The 15,453-nt window shown below is 40.6% G+C and overlaps 1 protein-coding gene across 6 annotated transcripts in view; it reads left to right on the top strand.

The window, feature by feature from the left end:
• Positions 1 to 15,453, top strand: part of ndst3 (N-deacetylase/N-sulfotransferase (heparan glucosaminyl) 3) — a 595,362-nt gene that overhangs the window by 241,352 nt on the left and 338,557 nt on the right. The window contains exon 1 of one of the 6 annotated variants that reach the window (XM_059988778.1): positions 6,696 to 6,814. The exons of the other annotated variants lie outside the window; for them this stretch is intronic. The gene's annotated coding sequence lies outside the window, so the exon portion shown is untranslated. Of the gene's footprint in view, positions 1 to 6,695; positions 6,815 to 15,453 lie in introns of those variants that run through there. 6 annotated transcript variants of the gene reach the window in all.

The following is a 15,453-nucleotide window of genomic DNA, read 5'->3' as shown; positions in this document are numbered from 1 at the left end:
TTCTTTCTGGATTTCGGCTTCTCTGGCAGCCTTTTCTTTCTGGATTTCGGCTTCTCTGATGGCCAGTTCTTTCTGGATTTCGGCTTCTCTGATGGCCAGTTTCATTTTCAAAACTGCTTTTTGTCTGGCGTAACGCAGTCGCACCTTGGCGGCTTCTGCCTTGGCTCTTGCCTGGGTGGACTTACTTGATGTCGGTTTACTGCCCTTGTCGCTGGGCGCCATCGACTTGATCCCGGATCGAGCTGACATTGCAGCACTTGGAACACCTGATAACGCCTGGGTGGGCTTACTTGATGTCGGTTTACTGCCCTTGTCGCTGGGCGGCGTCGACTTGATGCTGGATTGAGCTGACATTGCAGCACTTGAAACACCTGATAATGCCGCTTTTTCACTGTAACGTTCTCCTTCGCGTGTACTGATAACGCCGAATTCAACATCGAGATAAACCAGTTAATAAGAACCAGATCGCAGTAAGATTAACCATTTACTGTTCACTCTTCACATTAACATATGGTGAAAACTGTTGATAAAACAATACAAGATTGATACAGTATTTGTTCCTTCCTTAATATCACATTTCAAGTGTAAATACTTGCAAAGGTGACTATAACTACATTACACTAAGGTGCAGTATACAGGGAGAGTTTACCTGCTCCATTGACTACTTTAAATACACTTCCATGCAAACTATCCGCGACTCTTTAACTAACGAAAGCATAAACATTATCTACCGTCGTTACTTCTAACAGGATCGGCATTAACATCTTAGTTCAATATATCGATTATCTATTAACTTACAGCGTTGCTCTCACTGTGATTTCTCATGCCTGCAAAACAACTTCTGCTCAGGTGAGCCTCGTGGTAAGCCCCCACCCTCGCGCTAATTTCAAACCGGTATTTTCCCACAAGACGCGGCGAAACCGGATGTGACGTCATCGCATGCCGATATATTTTACATGCAATGAATATACTTTAAACACTTCTAATTCTAACTAGAAAATACTATTGAATGAATTACTAAGCGAAAATATTATAAACTAAATAACTGTCGTAAAGACAGCACAGAATCTTTATGTTCCTTTTTTGTTGAAAGGAAAGGTTAAAGGTTTGAAAGCACCATGGTTTTCAAGGGATATTAGAAATTTGGTTCGGAAAAAGAGGGATGTCTAGAATAGATAGGCAGCATGGAGTAAAGGAATTGCTCGAGGAATATAAAGAATGTAAAAGGAATCTTAAGAAAGAGATTAGAAAAGCTAAAAGAAGATACAAGGTTGGTTTGGCAAATAAGGTGAAAGTAAATCCGAAAGGTTTCTACAGTTATATTAATAGCAAGAGGATAGTGAGGGATAAAATTGGCCCCTTAGAGAATCAGAGGGGTCAGCAATGTGTGGAGCTGAGGGAGATGGGAGAGATTTTGAACGATTTCTTCTCTTTGGTATTCACTAAGGAGAAGGATATTGAATTGTGTAAGGTGTGGGAAACAAGTAAGGAAGTTATGGAACCTATGACAATTAAAGAGGTGGAAGTACTGGAGCTTTTAAGAAATTTAAAAGTGGATAAATCTCCGGGTCCTGACAGGATATTCCCCAGGACCTTGAGGGAAGTTTGTGTAGAAATAGCAGGAGCTCTGCCAGAGATCTTTAAGATGTCTTTAGAAACGGGGATTGTGCTGGAGGATTGGCGTATTGCTCATGTGGTTCCATTGTTTAAAAAGGGTTCTAGAAGTAAGCCTAGCAATTATAGACCTGTCAGTTTGACATCAGTGGTGGGTAAATTAATGGAAAGTATTCTTAGAGATAGTATTAATAATTATCTGGATAGACAGGATCTGATTAGGAGTAGCCAGCATGGATTTGTGCGTGGAAGGTCATGTTTGACAAACCTTATTGAATTTTTTGAAGAAGTTACGAGGAATGTTGACGAGGGTAAGGCAGAGGATGTAGTCTATATGGACTTCAGCAAAGCCTTTGACAAAGTTTCACATGGAAGGTTAGTTAAGAAGGTTTAGTCGTTAGGTATTAATGCTGGAGTAATAAAATGGATTCAACAGCGGCTAGATGGGAGATGCCAGAGAGGAGTGGTGGATAATTGTTTATCAGGATGGAGGCCGGTGACTAGCGGGGTGCCTCAGGGATCTGTTTTGGGCCCAATGTTGTTTGTAATATACATAAATGATCTGGATGATGGGGTGGTAAATTGGATTAGTAAGTATGCCGATGATACTAAGGTAGGAGGTGTTGTGGATAATGAGGTGGGTTTTCAAAGCTTGCAGGGAGATTTATGCCGGTTAGAAGAATGGGCTGAACGTTGGCAGATGGAGTTTAATGCTGAGAAGTGTGAGGTTCTACATTTTGGCAGGAATAATCCAAATAGAACATATAGGGTAAATGGTAGGGCATTGAGGAATGCAGTGGAACAGAGAGATCTAGGAATAACTGTGCATAGTTCCCTGAAGGTGGAGTCTCATGTAGATAGGGTGGTGAAGAAGGCTTTTGGAACGCTGGCCTTTATAAATCAAAGCATTGAGTACAGAAGTTGGGATGTAATGTTAAAATTGTACAAGGCAGTGGTAAGGCCAAATTTGGAATATTGTGTACAGTTCTGGTCACCGAATTATAGGAAAGATATCAATAAATTAGAGAGAGTGCAGAGACGATTTACTAAGATGTTACCTGGGTTTCAGCACTTAAGTTACAGAGAAAGGATGAACAAGTTAGGTCTCTATTCATTGGAGCGTAGAAGGTTGAGGGGGGATTTGATCGAGGTATTTAAACTTTTGAGAGGGATAGATAGAGTTGACGTGAATAGGCTGTTTCCATTGAGAGTAGAGGAGATTCAAATGAGAGGACATGATTTGAGAGTTAGGGGGCAGAAGTTTAAGGGAAACACGAGGGGATATTTCTTTACTCAGAGAGTGATAGCTGTGTGGAATGAGCTTCCTGTAGAAGTAGTAGAGGCCAGTTCAGTTGTGTCATTTAAGTTAAAATTGGATAGGTATATGGACAGGAAAGGAGTGGAGGGTTATGGGCTGAGTGCGGGTAGGTGGGACTAGGTGAGATTAAGAGTTCGGCACGGACTAAGAGGGCCGAGATGTCCTGTTTCTGTGCTGTGATTGTTATAAGTTATATGGTTATATGATGCAACCAGTCAGGATACTTTCAATGGTAGAAGTTTGTCAGTGACAAGCCAAATCTCTTTAATTTCCTAAGTGGATAAAGATGCTGGGTTAGAAATGAGAAAAGAAATGCAGTTAATGTTCCAAGTTAATGACCCTTTATAAGGTTATCAAACATACTGTGATCTGCTCATGATTGTTGGTGATGTTGTACTATCATTACTTCAACAAGCACATCCCGGCAGCCGATGAGATTTTTGCCCCAGGAAGTCCTTTTATGCGGCTCACTGACAATCAGAAGTCAGGGCCTGATAACATCATTCAGGTATCAATAATTATTTTGATTCTCGAGGGCCATAGTTAGAATCTCAAAATCATGGGACAATGGGAGCAGTAAGCTGTGTAATGGTAAAAAACAAAAATTGTTCTACATTTGTACAGTTCTCATCTAATTTTACCCGACCTAGGTTCACCAGAAATGGGTTCCACCCAAAACATAGAAAAAAAACAATTTCTAACTTTGCAGCAGGTATTCAGATGAAGTCAAGGGTTCTTGTAAAAATGAAAATGATTTCTGCTTTAGCTTTAACCTTGATTACGTCCTTCACGCACTCTGATTAGCTGGAATGGTCCTGAGAATATGCTAATTCTGATTTTGTCAAGCAATCTGATCACTTGCTAAATTTCATCTGAAACTCCTCCAAAAGCCCTTGTCTTGTATTAAGAAAAGGTAACTGTTGAGCCTTAAATAGGACCAGCTACTTGCATTTGGACCAGGCTTACTCTTTGAATCCCATTGTTTTTAGTCATTTTACAAAAGATTGATCTGCTCATAAAAAGATATCTGTGAAATTGTACATGCCAAAATAATCCATACAGATGGTGAATTTTTTCTGATTTATATTTTTCTTATACTTTCTGATTTCATGCACATTGCTGTATTGTCTAACTGGTGAAACAGTGTGACTGAGTAAATCATTTCTGTTTACCTCGATTGGTTGGATCTACTGAAAGCTTATGACCAGAAGATAAAGAAGAATAAGATGATGAAATGGGATTCGTAATGCTCATTGTCTAGGTGTGGAGCTGTCAATTTCAGTTGAATTTCTTTTGTATTGCTGGCATGTACCTTTTTAGCTGTGCATCATTTGCAAAAGGGTGGTAAGATTGGTATAATTTGCATGTGCCAGTAATATGCAGAGCTGTCAAATCATTTGGTTGATCTATATTCAAATTTGACAACTTGACCTGAATCCCGCAAACACCATGCATTATTCAAGTATGCAAAATTCAATGTTTAGCAAGATTTAATTGCAAGATCCTGCTGATGCTGGAAATCCAGAGCAACACACAAAATACTAGAGAAACTCAGCAGGTCAGGCAGCATTTATAGAAAGTATAAACCGGCAACGTTTTGGGTCATCATTTTGGAAAGCGGCAGCAATCACAGGAGGACCAGATAGAGAGGGTCTCACCTAGTTTTACCTCGCCCTCCTCCCCCACCTTCTTGTTCTGGTTTCTTCCCCCTTCCTTTCCAGTACTGATGAAGGGTCTGGGCCTGAAATGTCGACTGTTTATTTCACTTCCGTAGATGCTCTCTGACCTGCTGAGTTCCATTAGCCCTTTGTGTGTGGTGGATTTCCAACATCTGCAGGATCTCTTGTGTTTATAATTTGCTGCTAGACTCCTGTCTCCTTGAGGTATGCCTAGCCTGAAGAAATGTAAATCTTTTTTTCGAAGAGGGTCTGTGAGACCCTCTCTTACTGCTCCAGACTTGCTACCACAGCCATGGGATCTTGTCTTACTTCATTCTGCCCGCCCCCCCCACCACCCACCAGGCTCCACCTATTAGCTCTTAGTTAGCCTCCTTCCCCTCTCTCCAGCTTTTTATTCTGGCATCTTCCTCCTTCCTTTCCAGTCCTCGAAGAAGAGTCCTGGCCCGAAAAATTGTCTGTTCATTCTTTAGCAGAGTGATTATTTCTATTTGCCCTGATGACTGGAGCCAGAACAAGGGTCCTGATATCATCCTGGACAAAGAGGTCCACTGGATTGCCACCTCATTTTTCATCCTGAGCATCCCCTCCTTCCACCCCAAGAGCATCATGGCCACAGTGTGTGCTCTCAACAATCTTGCTGCTTCGACTGCAACTTGCAAACTCAGGAGCTCTACCACTGAGACCAACAACGGTGCAGGAACAAGGGGAAACTACCACCTTCAAATGTTGTTCACCATCCGATCTTGGCCAAGTATTGCTGTTACTTGGGTCAGTTTTGAAACACTCAACTCAAAACATGATCAAAATATATTAAGTGCAAAAATTGTAACAATTCAAGATTTATTTCCCTATGAAGCAATTCAGAATGAGTGGAGATGGCCACATTAGCAAAGTATCACCAATAACTTGCACATTACAGTTGATACAGTTCTGATCTTTCAAAGCATGTTTGACTGTAATTGATACAACCATTTTGAACCATATTGTGGCACTTAGTTATAAATAGTGAATCACTTGATGCTGCCTTCTGTGTGTTTGTCTCACTGCCAGGGACATGTAATGAGGATGATTGGCAATCAAAATACAAATTTGATGAGAGCAAAACATTTTTTATCAACACATGGTCAGTATATGGAATTGACTGAAGGCTGATTCAGTAGTCATGCTCACAAGGGATCTTGTTGAATATTTGGAGGGAAAGAATTTCCGGTGTTATTGGTTGAGTGATGGAATGAAACAAACATGGTTGTTCTTGCTCCTGGGGCAGACTTAGTGAGCAGAATGCCTTCTTAATAATCTCTAGCTATTTTGTAATTCTATGAAAGAAGCTGCAGGTGGTCCTGGGAGATGACCTTGAGGAACTGTGTCCCTGTAGTGCTCATTTTGGAATGTATCTTCTTGTGATGGAAGACAGCATTCTGGCCTGGCTAGTTGATAGGCGATAACAATAGCATTGTTAGAGTGACAGGGCAGGGTGCATGAAAACTGCAGAATTTGTAAATCTAAAATAAAAAAAATTATTGGAAATATTCAGAATGTTCGGATGCACCTGTGGGAGGAGAACCAGAGTTAACATTTCAGGTCGATGTTCTGACGTGTGAAGAGTTAGCCTTCTGAAAGAGTTGGTCTTGGACCAGGTGGCTCTTAGGTAGACTGTGGGATGGAATGTAATTTTCTGTCTGTCAAGTTCCAAGTGTTCTGTTATCAGCCGCAAACCAGATCTCCTCTTTGAGGTGCAGGCATATCTCTAATCTGTGGTAACAAGTGTTGGCCATGGAAGCCATTATGCCAGGACGATGTACATTTGGCTAGCTTCAGTACTGGCTGGTTGCCATAATCATGTGAGCGAGGTTGCAATCAACTTGTGCTTGTTCCGTAGTAGTTCAAAATAGCATAACTGCATCACAATAGCATCTACAACAGAGCTATTCAATTTAGTCCCCTAATCGGTTATTATAAAACACTGGATTAATGTGATCAATTATTTGATGTTGATCAATTAAGTCTCAAACTTAAGAAAATCAAAGTTTCTTTTTCTCATTCTGTTTATTCATCTTACTTCAGGTTTAGTTTCGCTGCCACCGTTCTGCTTTAGAGGGAGTTTGAGTTCTATGAAGGCCAAAGATGACAGAATACTGACATTTATTCCCAAGACCAGTCTGACAGAAGACTACTGGACTAAACTACCAATATTTATTATTAGGTGAATAAGTCTTTTGTTTTTAATTTAAAGAGAAGAAATATGACACTATTACACTTTGTTCAATTTGCAGTTAGAGCAGCAGACGTCGATACTGTGGGGTAAATGTTTGTCTTCATTGCCTGGCTGGTAATTTGCTGGAGCGGGACTTCGCTAGATGTTGAAGCATAAAGCATCCTTCAGACACTTTACCTTGAACACTATCTCAGCCAAATAAATTAATCAACTTAACTGCACCATCCTGATTAACTTAATTGCTAGACGAAGGCTGAAGTTCGACTAGTCTACTTATGCACCAGCACCTGTAAATCAGGATAATGTTGTGAATTGTGCATGCTTCTGGATTCTGTATGCACAAAGCTTCAATACCTGGCAGAGTGCACTTTGCATAATAAAAGAATGGATATTAAAATTATAAAATGCTCAAGAGATCAAGTGGCTTGAGCATTTTTGTAACTCAGCTTTACAACTTGATATTTTAAAAGCTTGGACAAGTGAAATGGCCTCTTAGGCGAGAAGTGCATTCCACCCCTTACCCTCCATTCAGCATAGGTACAGTTCAGAATCTGATCCATGCCCAAATGCTGCCTATTCCTCACTCACGTACTTTAGAGAAGTATTGAAATGCAGGTATATCTGCAGACTAAGAATTTAAAATGAAATGATATTTATCCTAGCTTATATTACTAATTTCTCATTCATCTTTAGAAATTAATTTAGAAGAATGCAGGGGGATCTCATTGAAACCTACGAAATGTCAACAGGAAAAGATAAGGTGGATGTGAAGAGGATGTTTCCTATGGTGGGGGTGTCCAGAACTAGACGGCACAGCCTCAAACTTGAGGGCGACCTTTTGGAACAGAGGAAAAGAGGATTTTTTTTTTTAGCCAGAGAGTGGTGAATCTGTGGAATGCTGTGCCACAGACTGCAGTGAGAGCCAAGTTCGTGGGTATATTTACGGCGGAAGTTGATAGTTTCCTGATTGGTCAGGGCATTAAAGGATATGGCGATAAGGCAGGTGTATGGGGTTGAGTGGGATCTGGCATCGATGGGGTGAATGGCCTAATTCTGCTCCTATGTCTTAAGGTTTTATCTTGTCTGTATTCATAGAGATCTCAATAGTTTTTTTTTAAATCAGCATTAATTATAAAAATTGCATTTTGTCTATTGCACTCTGTGACAATTCTGAAATTTCATCCGGGAAATTTGAGGCTGGAGGATGTTCAACAGAGTGTAACAGGTTTATTTCCGTCTGCCTAGATGAGAAGAGGCGCAGCAACAAGAGCCCTAAAGAGGTCCACCAGATTGCTGCTGCATCTCTCATCCTGATAACTCCTTCATTCTACCTCAAGTGCATCATGTGCCACTCACAAAATATACTGTAGTACTATATCATTGCTTTTTGGTTTGCACCTTGTTAGTGTAATGTGAGGAGAGTTTGGTGTCTTATTGGTTGAGCCCTGTACACCAGAACAATGTATTCCGTTCAGGGAAGAAGGGGGTGAGTGTTCCAACTGCCCTTTACCTTAAAAAGATTGCAATCTACCTGGGAAAACTGTGATAGTTACAACTTCCTAGCTGAGTTAAATATCCAGCTAACCAACTCGTGTTGCTGCTGTTACTGGGTCAGTTTTTCTACTCCATACCCAAGCATTGTCGGAATATAATAAGTGTAAAAATTGCAACAATTGAAGGCATGTTACTCGGGCGCTATGATAGTGTAATGATCAGCAAGATGCTATTACATCCCGGAATGTCGGAGTTCAGAGTTCAATTCTGACACTGTCGGTAAGTACACAAACAAGAGAAAATCTGCAGATGTTGGAAATCCAAGCAAAACACACAAAATGCTGGAGGAACTCAGCAGGCCAGGCAGTATCTCTGGAAAGGAGTACAGTTGATGTTTCGGACTGAGACCCTTCATCAAGGTGTTAGGTGATATAGTGATGAATTTAATGTTTCTATGTGTAGAAGCTCTTTGTTGTACAGTATTTTCATATTTAAGACACTCAGCATTATTTCTCCTAAAAGTATGAGATGGTGCTGCCAAGGTCAAGCAGTTTGGTTGATTTTAATGACATAAGTATGAAGACTGACAAAGCTTTTATTATCCTGAAAACCAGAAAAAAACCTGAAGAGGCTGGAAACTTGCAAATAAAATATAAAGTGGTGGAAATCATAGCACGCCAGGCAGCACCTGGGAAAAAATAAACCGATAATATTTCAGATCCAGAACCCTTAATCATATGTTTTGATGGAAGTTTCCCAATGTAAAATACTAACTTTCCACAGACACTGCCCAGCCTGCTAAGTTTTCCAGTGTTTTCTGGTCTAACATTGGCAGGATTCTTAAGAAAGCATGATAAATGTGCAAATTCTGAATGCTCCTTTGTATATGGGTGAAACAATCTTCATTCATAAATTCCAGTTAGAAAGAGGAGTTCTTCCACTTTCCAGTGTAAAGCAGATGGTTCATTTTGCACGGTCATTCACACGGATCTTCTGATAAAGCTCTCGTCTTTGAGCAAGAACATGTTAAAAGCTGCACCATGACACGCAGCTGAAGCAGGTTGAATTGGAGCTGGAGCCTTGATGTGCTGACCACGAGGAAGGTAATTCGATTTTTACAAATCCTCTTTTAGTGGCAGCTACAGACCATTTGAAGAAAGGTTGCCTTGGAAGTGGGAGATAATGCAGGAGTGGGAAGGTGGTCAGTGACCTCCAGTCCTGTGCCAGTTATCGGCAGATCATGTGGCAAAGGTGGCACCTCTTGCACTGAGAACCATGCCATAGAAATACAGTAGTAAATGCGAGGAATAAGGATCTGTTTCTCTGACACAGAAGTCAGGTACTCGGAGCAGTTACAAGGTCACACCAGGACTTGTCTCAGCTGATCAGCTTCTGGGTTTGCTGCTTGATTTTTTCATGCCTGTTAAATCGAGATTGTATGTTTCTGTTGATATGCAGGGTTTATGTTGGTAATTGTGGAACTGGCTGTCATAAATGTGGTGATATCATTAACTGCTCAACTGCTCCTGGGCAAATGTCAGCTACACTAAAGGGATTTGAGCACTTAAGTTCCTGGATCAATTGGGTGATAGTTGACCCAGAAATATTACTAGTGTGATCTAATCTGCAAAGAAATCTGCTTTGCTGTACAATTTGTACATAAAAACATGAGCAAATGGGTTTTTGACTTCATCCAACACATAAAGCAGCTTTTGTCCATAAACCTTCCATACTATACGCATTGTAAATGCAAATTCAGCTCTTACATGCTCTTGAAAAAAATGGTAAATTTAAAATCTTCTTTACTTGTCCAAATGTCTAAAAATGTAACAAATGTAATGAAATGTTACGACTTCTGTACCTATATTCACATTGCACCATTAACAAAACATCACAAGGCTCTCCACAGGGGAAATCAAGTAAAGTTTGACAAGTTTGGTAAGAATTAAAAAGATGGCATCCGCCTATTACGCTGTTGGTTTATATTGGAAATAACCATTGCAGAATTTGTATAGTTCATTTGTCCCAGGTTAGATTATATCTACACTAAGAGGGGTTGAGATGGAGAGGTTCTTAAGGTCACCCTTCTGTAAGTAAAATTTACTGTTTTCTACTGGAGACTGAACACATTAAGTTATTTTTGAATTTTTGATTTTAATAGTTCAGTAATATCTGAGTAATTATATATTTTGATAAAGGATTCTTTGTTTACATAATGGATTGCTGGTTATTTGTACGACTATGTGAATGGCAGATGTCACCACATCATAAGTGCATGCCACAATAAATTAAAAAGCTAAAGGTGGGCACGCATTATCCTAGCCTGTGTTGTGTTTTTCTTTCAATTAGTTTTGTGTTTTGGAGCTACCAAGCGTAACAGTGGCAACGAGGATATTTTAAATGAACCCGAGACAACTACCTGCCTGTTGAAGTGCAGTGAGATGTTTGAATTCAAAAAAAGTTCAGTGAGTTGTTTAAGTTAGAAAAGGCAGAAAATAGATGAATTCACAGGTTCATAAACAGTGAGTGGTGGATGATAATCATAAATTTAAACATATGGCAGAACTGGCTTGCAGAAGGGTAGATGTGTTCAATTGCACAAAAGATAAATGGATATTGTATAGTAAAGCAAATGAAATAGTCAATGAAACATGAGTGTCAGATTTTCGGAGTGCATTGGGTGGAGAAACATAAAGTTTGCTTAGAAGTTTAACTATTCCAACCAAAGCAGGTGAAATGAGTCTTGCTGATATTGTGAACCTTGAGAACCAAAGCCATCATGAACGTTTAGAACCAAAGCCTGTTGATTGCAGAACTCTAGGTTCCTTAAGTGGAATCACAAGGAAGCAGTCTGTTTCAGCATGTGTAGCTGAAAGGAAATGAGATTGTTTGACCATTGTCAGTTCAGTGATGGCCTTAATGACGCACTGAGAGATTGAGGATATGGAATCTTACAAGAAAGCATTCAGATTTGCCTCCTAATTGAAGCCCCCCTCACATTTAAAAGAACGGTTAAAATCTCTGTATTGGTGGAAATAGCATACAGGGAAGTAATTGATTTGCAGTCAGGAATAAGAGTAAGGATGAACAAAATTCCAAACAGGCCAATCTGGCCAAACAAATCGTGTTGCTATTGTTCACAGGTTTAAAAGCGAAGTAGGACTCATACAAAGAGCATGTCAGGCAGACAACATACAGTAACTGGACTGTACAGAAAAGAGAATAAGAGCAAAAAAAAGTTGTTACAGTTTTAAAAAGGGCACTAATCTGCATGCTGTTGATGAAAAAATCTGATAATGATGAGAATGATACAGGACTGTACAGTATGAAATCTAGCAAGAGACAAGCAATATGACTTACAACAGAAGTGAATAACAAATTAATAAAAATGGAATTTGTTACCAGCCCAACTGTTTCGGTTATTGCACAGAATGAGTACCAACAATGTTTTAAAGATCTGAATTGAAGTCTGCAGATATACAACTAAGAAGTTACTCTGGAGAAAAGATAACACCTGTGGGAATGACATTCACAACAGTGAAGTACTGAACACAATAAGCCACATTGAGCTTGTATGTTCTAAAATAGAAGGACCAGCATTGTGGGGTCGTGATTGGCTGAGCTAACTACAACTTGATTGGAGATCCATCCACCATTTGCATGCACATCCCCTACAATAGAGTCAGCTGAAAGTGATCAATAAGGTACTGGATGATGCTTCAGCAGTGTTCAAGGATGGCATTGGAAAACTCAAAAATATCAAGGGTAAAATAGTGTTAAATTAAAATGCCACACTCAAGTTTTACAAAGCTTCCTTATACCATCCGTGATAAAGTGCCCAGTGAGCTAGATTGCATGGAGGCTGAAGGAATTCTTTCCAAGGCTGAGAGGAGCCCATGAGTCACGGCAGTGGTCCCAGTTGCCAAGAAAAATGTCTCTGTAAGGAACTGTGGTGATTTTAATGTTACCATCACCCCGGTACTGAAAGTAGGTCAATAGCCTGCACTCTGCGATGGACCACGTGCTGCAAGGCTGCCCAGGCACTCAGTGTTACCTGGTTGACATAACACTGATACTGGTAAGGATAACAAGGAACATCTCCAAAATCTCAAGTTTAGATGATTGTGGACTCAGAGCATGATGCAACAACTGCAAATTCTTTAAAACAATCATCACTTGCTGTGGACACAACATTGGTGCGTAAGACTTACACAAGTGTGCTAAGAAAATTCAGGTAGTGGTGGATGCCTCATGCCAAAGGATGTTTCACTGTTTTCAGGATTTGTCAATTACAACAACATGTTCCTGCCAAACTTGGCCACTGCACTCTACACCTTGAACTCATTACTACAGATCAGGAAAATATTTCAATGGATGAAGCAGTGGCTTTCAAAAAGGTAAAGGAAATGATAAAGACAGACACTGTGTTCACATGTTACATTCCATGTCACCCATTGAAGCTTGCCTGTGATACCTCGCCTTATGGGGTAGGTGCAGTCGTATTGTGTTATGAGTGATGGAAATGAACACCACCAGCCTTTGTGTTATGTTCCCTTACCGCTGCAGTGGAAAATTACACACAGATTGAGAGACCTTGAGTCTAGTTTGGGATCTAAAACAATTCAACCAGTACCTGTGTGGGACAGAGTTTACCCTCATTAATGATCATCAACCGTTAATTTTCAACCCACAGAAGTTGTTCCACTAACAACAGCAGCACAAATGCAGAGAAGGGCTCTGATACAAGATCAAATTCAAGAGGACAATTGATCATGGGAATGCTGATGGATTTGCCTGAAAAATTTACAAGAGAACACTCCACTTGATGTATTCTCCCTAACGCAAATTGAAAGTCTCCCTATTATTACAGAAATGATCCAAAGGGAAACCAGAAAAGACCCTCCCCAGTCTCAGGTCTACATGGCTGTCTAAAATGACTGGAATGTGCAACAGAAACTCCAGATCCCCCATTTTTACCAGGGTTAACTTGCCTTTAATGGGGGTTGCCTCATGTGAGGATTGAGAGTTATTGGACCATTCAAGCTGAGGGCTAAAATGTTGATGGAGCTACATGCTGGTCAAAATGAGAGCATTGTCTTGAATCTTTGTCTGGTGACCTGGGATAGATCAGCATATTGACCAGCTTGCTATGAACTCTTTAAGATGCAACACCATAACAATGGAAGATATAGGCGCAGAATTAGGCCATTTACCCCATCAAGGCAGCTCCACCTTTTTATCATGGCTGGTCCATTTATCTTCTCAGCCCTAATATCCTGCCCTTCCCTCATATTCCTTCATGCCTTAACTAATCAAGAATCTGTCAACCTCTGCCTTAAGTATATCCAATGATTTGGCCTCCAAAGCTGCATGCAGCAACAAATTCCAGATTCACCACTCTTTTGCTAAAGAAATTCCTCTTCATTTTCGTTCTAAAATGATGCCCCTTTATTCTGAGGCTGTGCTCTCTGGTCTTATACTCTCCCACCATAGGAAACATCTTCTCCATACCCTCACTCTGTCGAAGCCTTAGCCAGTTGATAGGTTTCAATGAGGTCACCCCTCAATCTTCTGAATTCTAGTGAATACTGGCCCAGAGCCATCAAATGCTCTTCATATGACAAGCCATTCAATCCTGCAATCCTTTTTGTGAACCTCCTTTGAACTTCCTCCAGTTTCAGCACATACTTTCTCAGATAAGGAGCCCAAAACTGCTCACAATACTCAGTGAGGCCTCACCAGTGCTTTATAAGCTCTCAACATTACATCCTAGCTTTTATATTCTAGTCCTCTTGAAATGAATCATGACATCGCATTTGCCTTCCTCACCACAGACTCAGCCTGCAAATTAATCTTTAGGGAATCCTGCACAAGCACTCCCGTCCCTTTGCACCTCAGTTTTTTTTTTGCATTTTCTCTCCATTTAGAAAATAGTCAACCCTCACATTTCTTCTACCAGTCACCTCCTGACACTGTGTTCCACCTGCAGATCTTTGCCCATTCTCCTAATCTATCTGAGTCTTTCTGTAGCCTCTCTACTTCCTGAAAACTGCCTGCCCTTTCACCTACCTGTGTATCATCTGCAAGCTTTGCAGCAAAGCCATCAATTCCATCATCCAAATTATTTGCATATAAGGTAAAAAGAATCTGTCCCAACACAGACCCCTCTAGAATGCTACTATTACTAGTAGTCAAGCAGAATGGGCTCTCTTTATTCCTTCTCCTGCCATTCACCCTCTGCTTTATCCATGCTAGTATCTTTCCTGTTATACCATGGGCTCATAACGTGTTAAGCAGCCTCAAGTCTGGTACCTTGTCATAGGCCTTTTGAATATCCAGGGACACATCATCAACTGATTCTCCTTTGTCTGTCGAGCTTGTTACTCTTCAAAGAAATCTAGCAGATTTGTCAGGCAAGAGTTTCCCTTGAGAAAACCATGCTGACTACAGCCTACTTTATCACGTGCCTCCAAGTACCCCAAAACCACACTCTAAACAATCAAGTCCAACACCTTCTCAACTACCGAGGTCAAACTAACTGGCCTATAGTTTCCTTTCTTCCTTCTTGAAGAGTGGAGATGCATTTGCAATTTTCCAGTCTTCCAGAACCATTCTAGAATTCAGTGATTCTTGAAAGACTCCACACTTTCTTCTTCCACTTCTTTCAGAACCCAGGGGTGTACACCATCTGGTCCAGGTGCCTTACCTACCTTCAGACCTTCCAGTTTCCTAAGAACCTTCTCCCTAGTAATTGTAACTTCACACATTTCATGACTTCTGGCCCATGGAACCTCTACCATACTGCCAGTGTCTTCCACAGTGAGGACTGATGCAAAATACTTAACCAGTTCATTCCCATTTCCTGGACCCCCATCACTACCACTCCAGCATCTTTTTCCAGCAGTTCTCTATTATATTCTATGTATCTGAAGAAACTTTTTGTATTACAGGCAGTCCCCGTGTTATGAACGTCGGACTTACGGACAACTTGTACTTACGAACCGAGGAAGGCAAACGTTGTCCGCCATTTTAAGTCGTTGCCATTGACACTGTGTTGAGTATTTAACTTTGTATTTGGCTTAAATTGTTTTTAGTAAGATTCAACCCTGACCCCGTTCCCCCACCCCCATTCC

The sequence above is a fragment of the Hypanus sabinus genome, chromosome 14, assembly GCF_030144855.1.
Source record: "Hypanus sabinus isolate sHypSab1 chromosome 14, sHypSab1.hap1, whole genome shotgun sequence".
Classification (NCBI taxonomy): Eukaryota; Metazoa; Chordata; class Chondrichthyes; order Myliobatiformes; family Dasyatidae; genus Hypanus; species Hypanus sabinus.
Note: the sequence above shows the minus strand (reverse complement) of the source record. Positions and strands in the feature narration are given on the sequence as shown.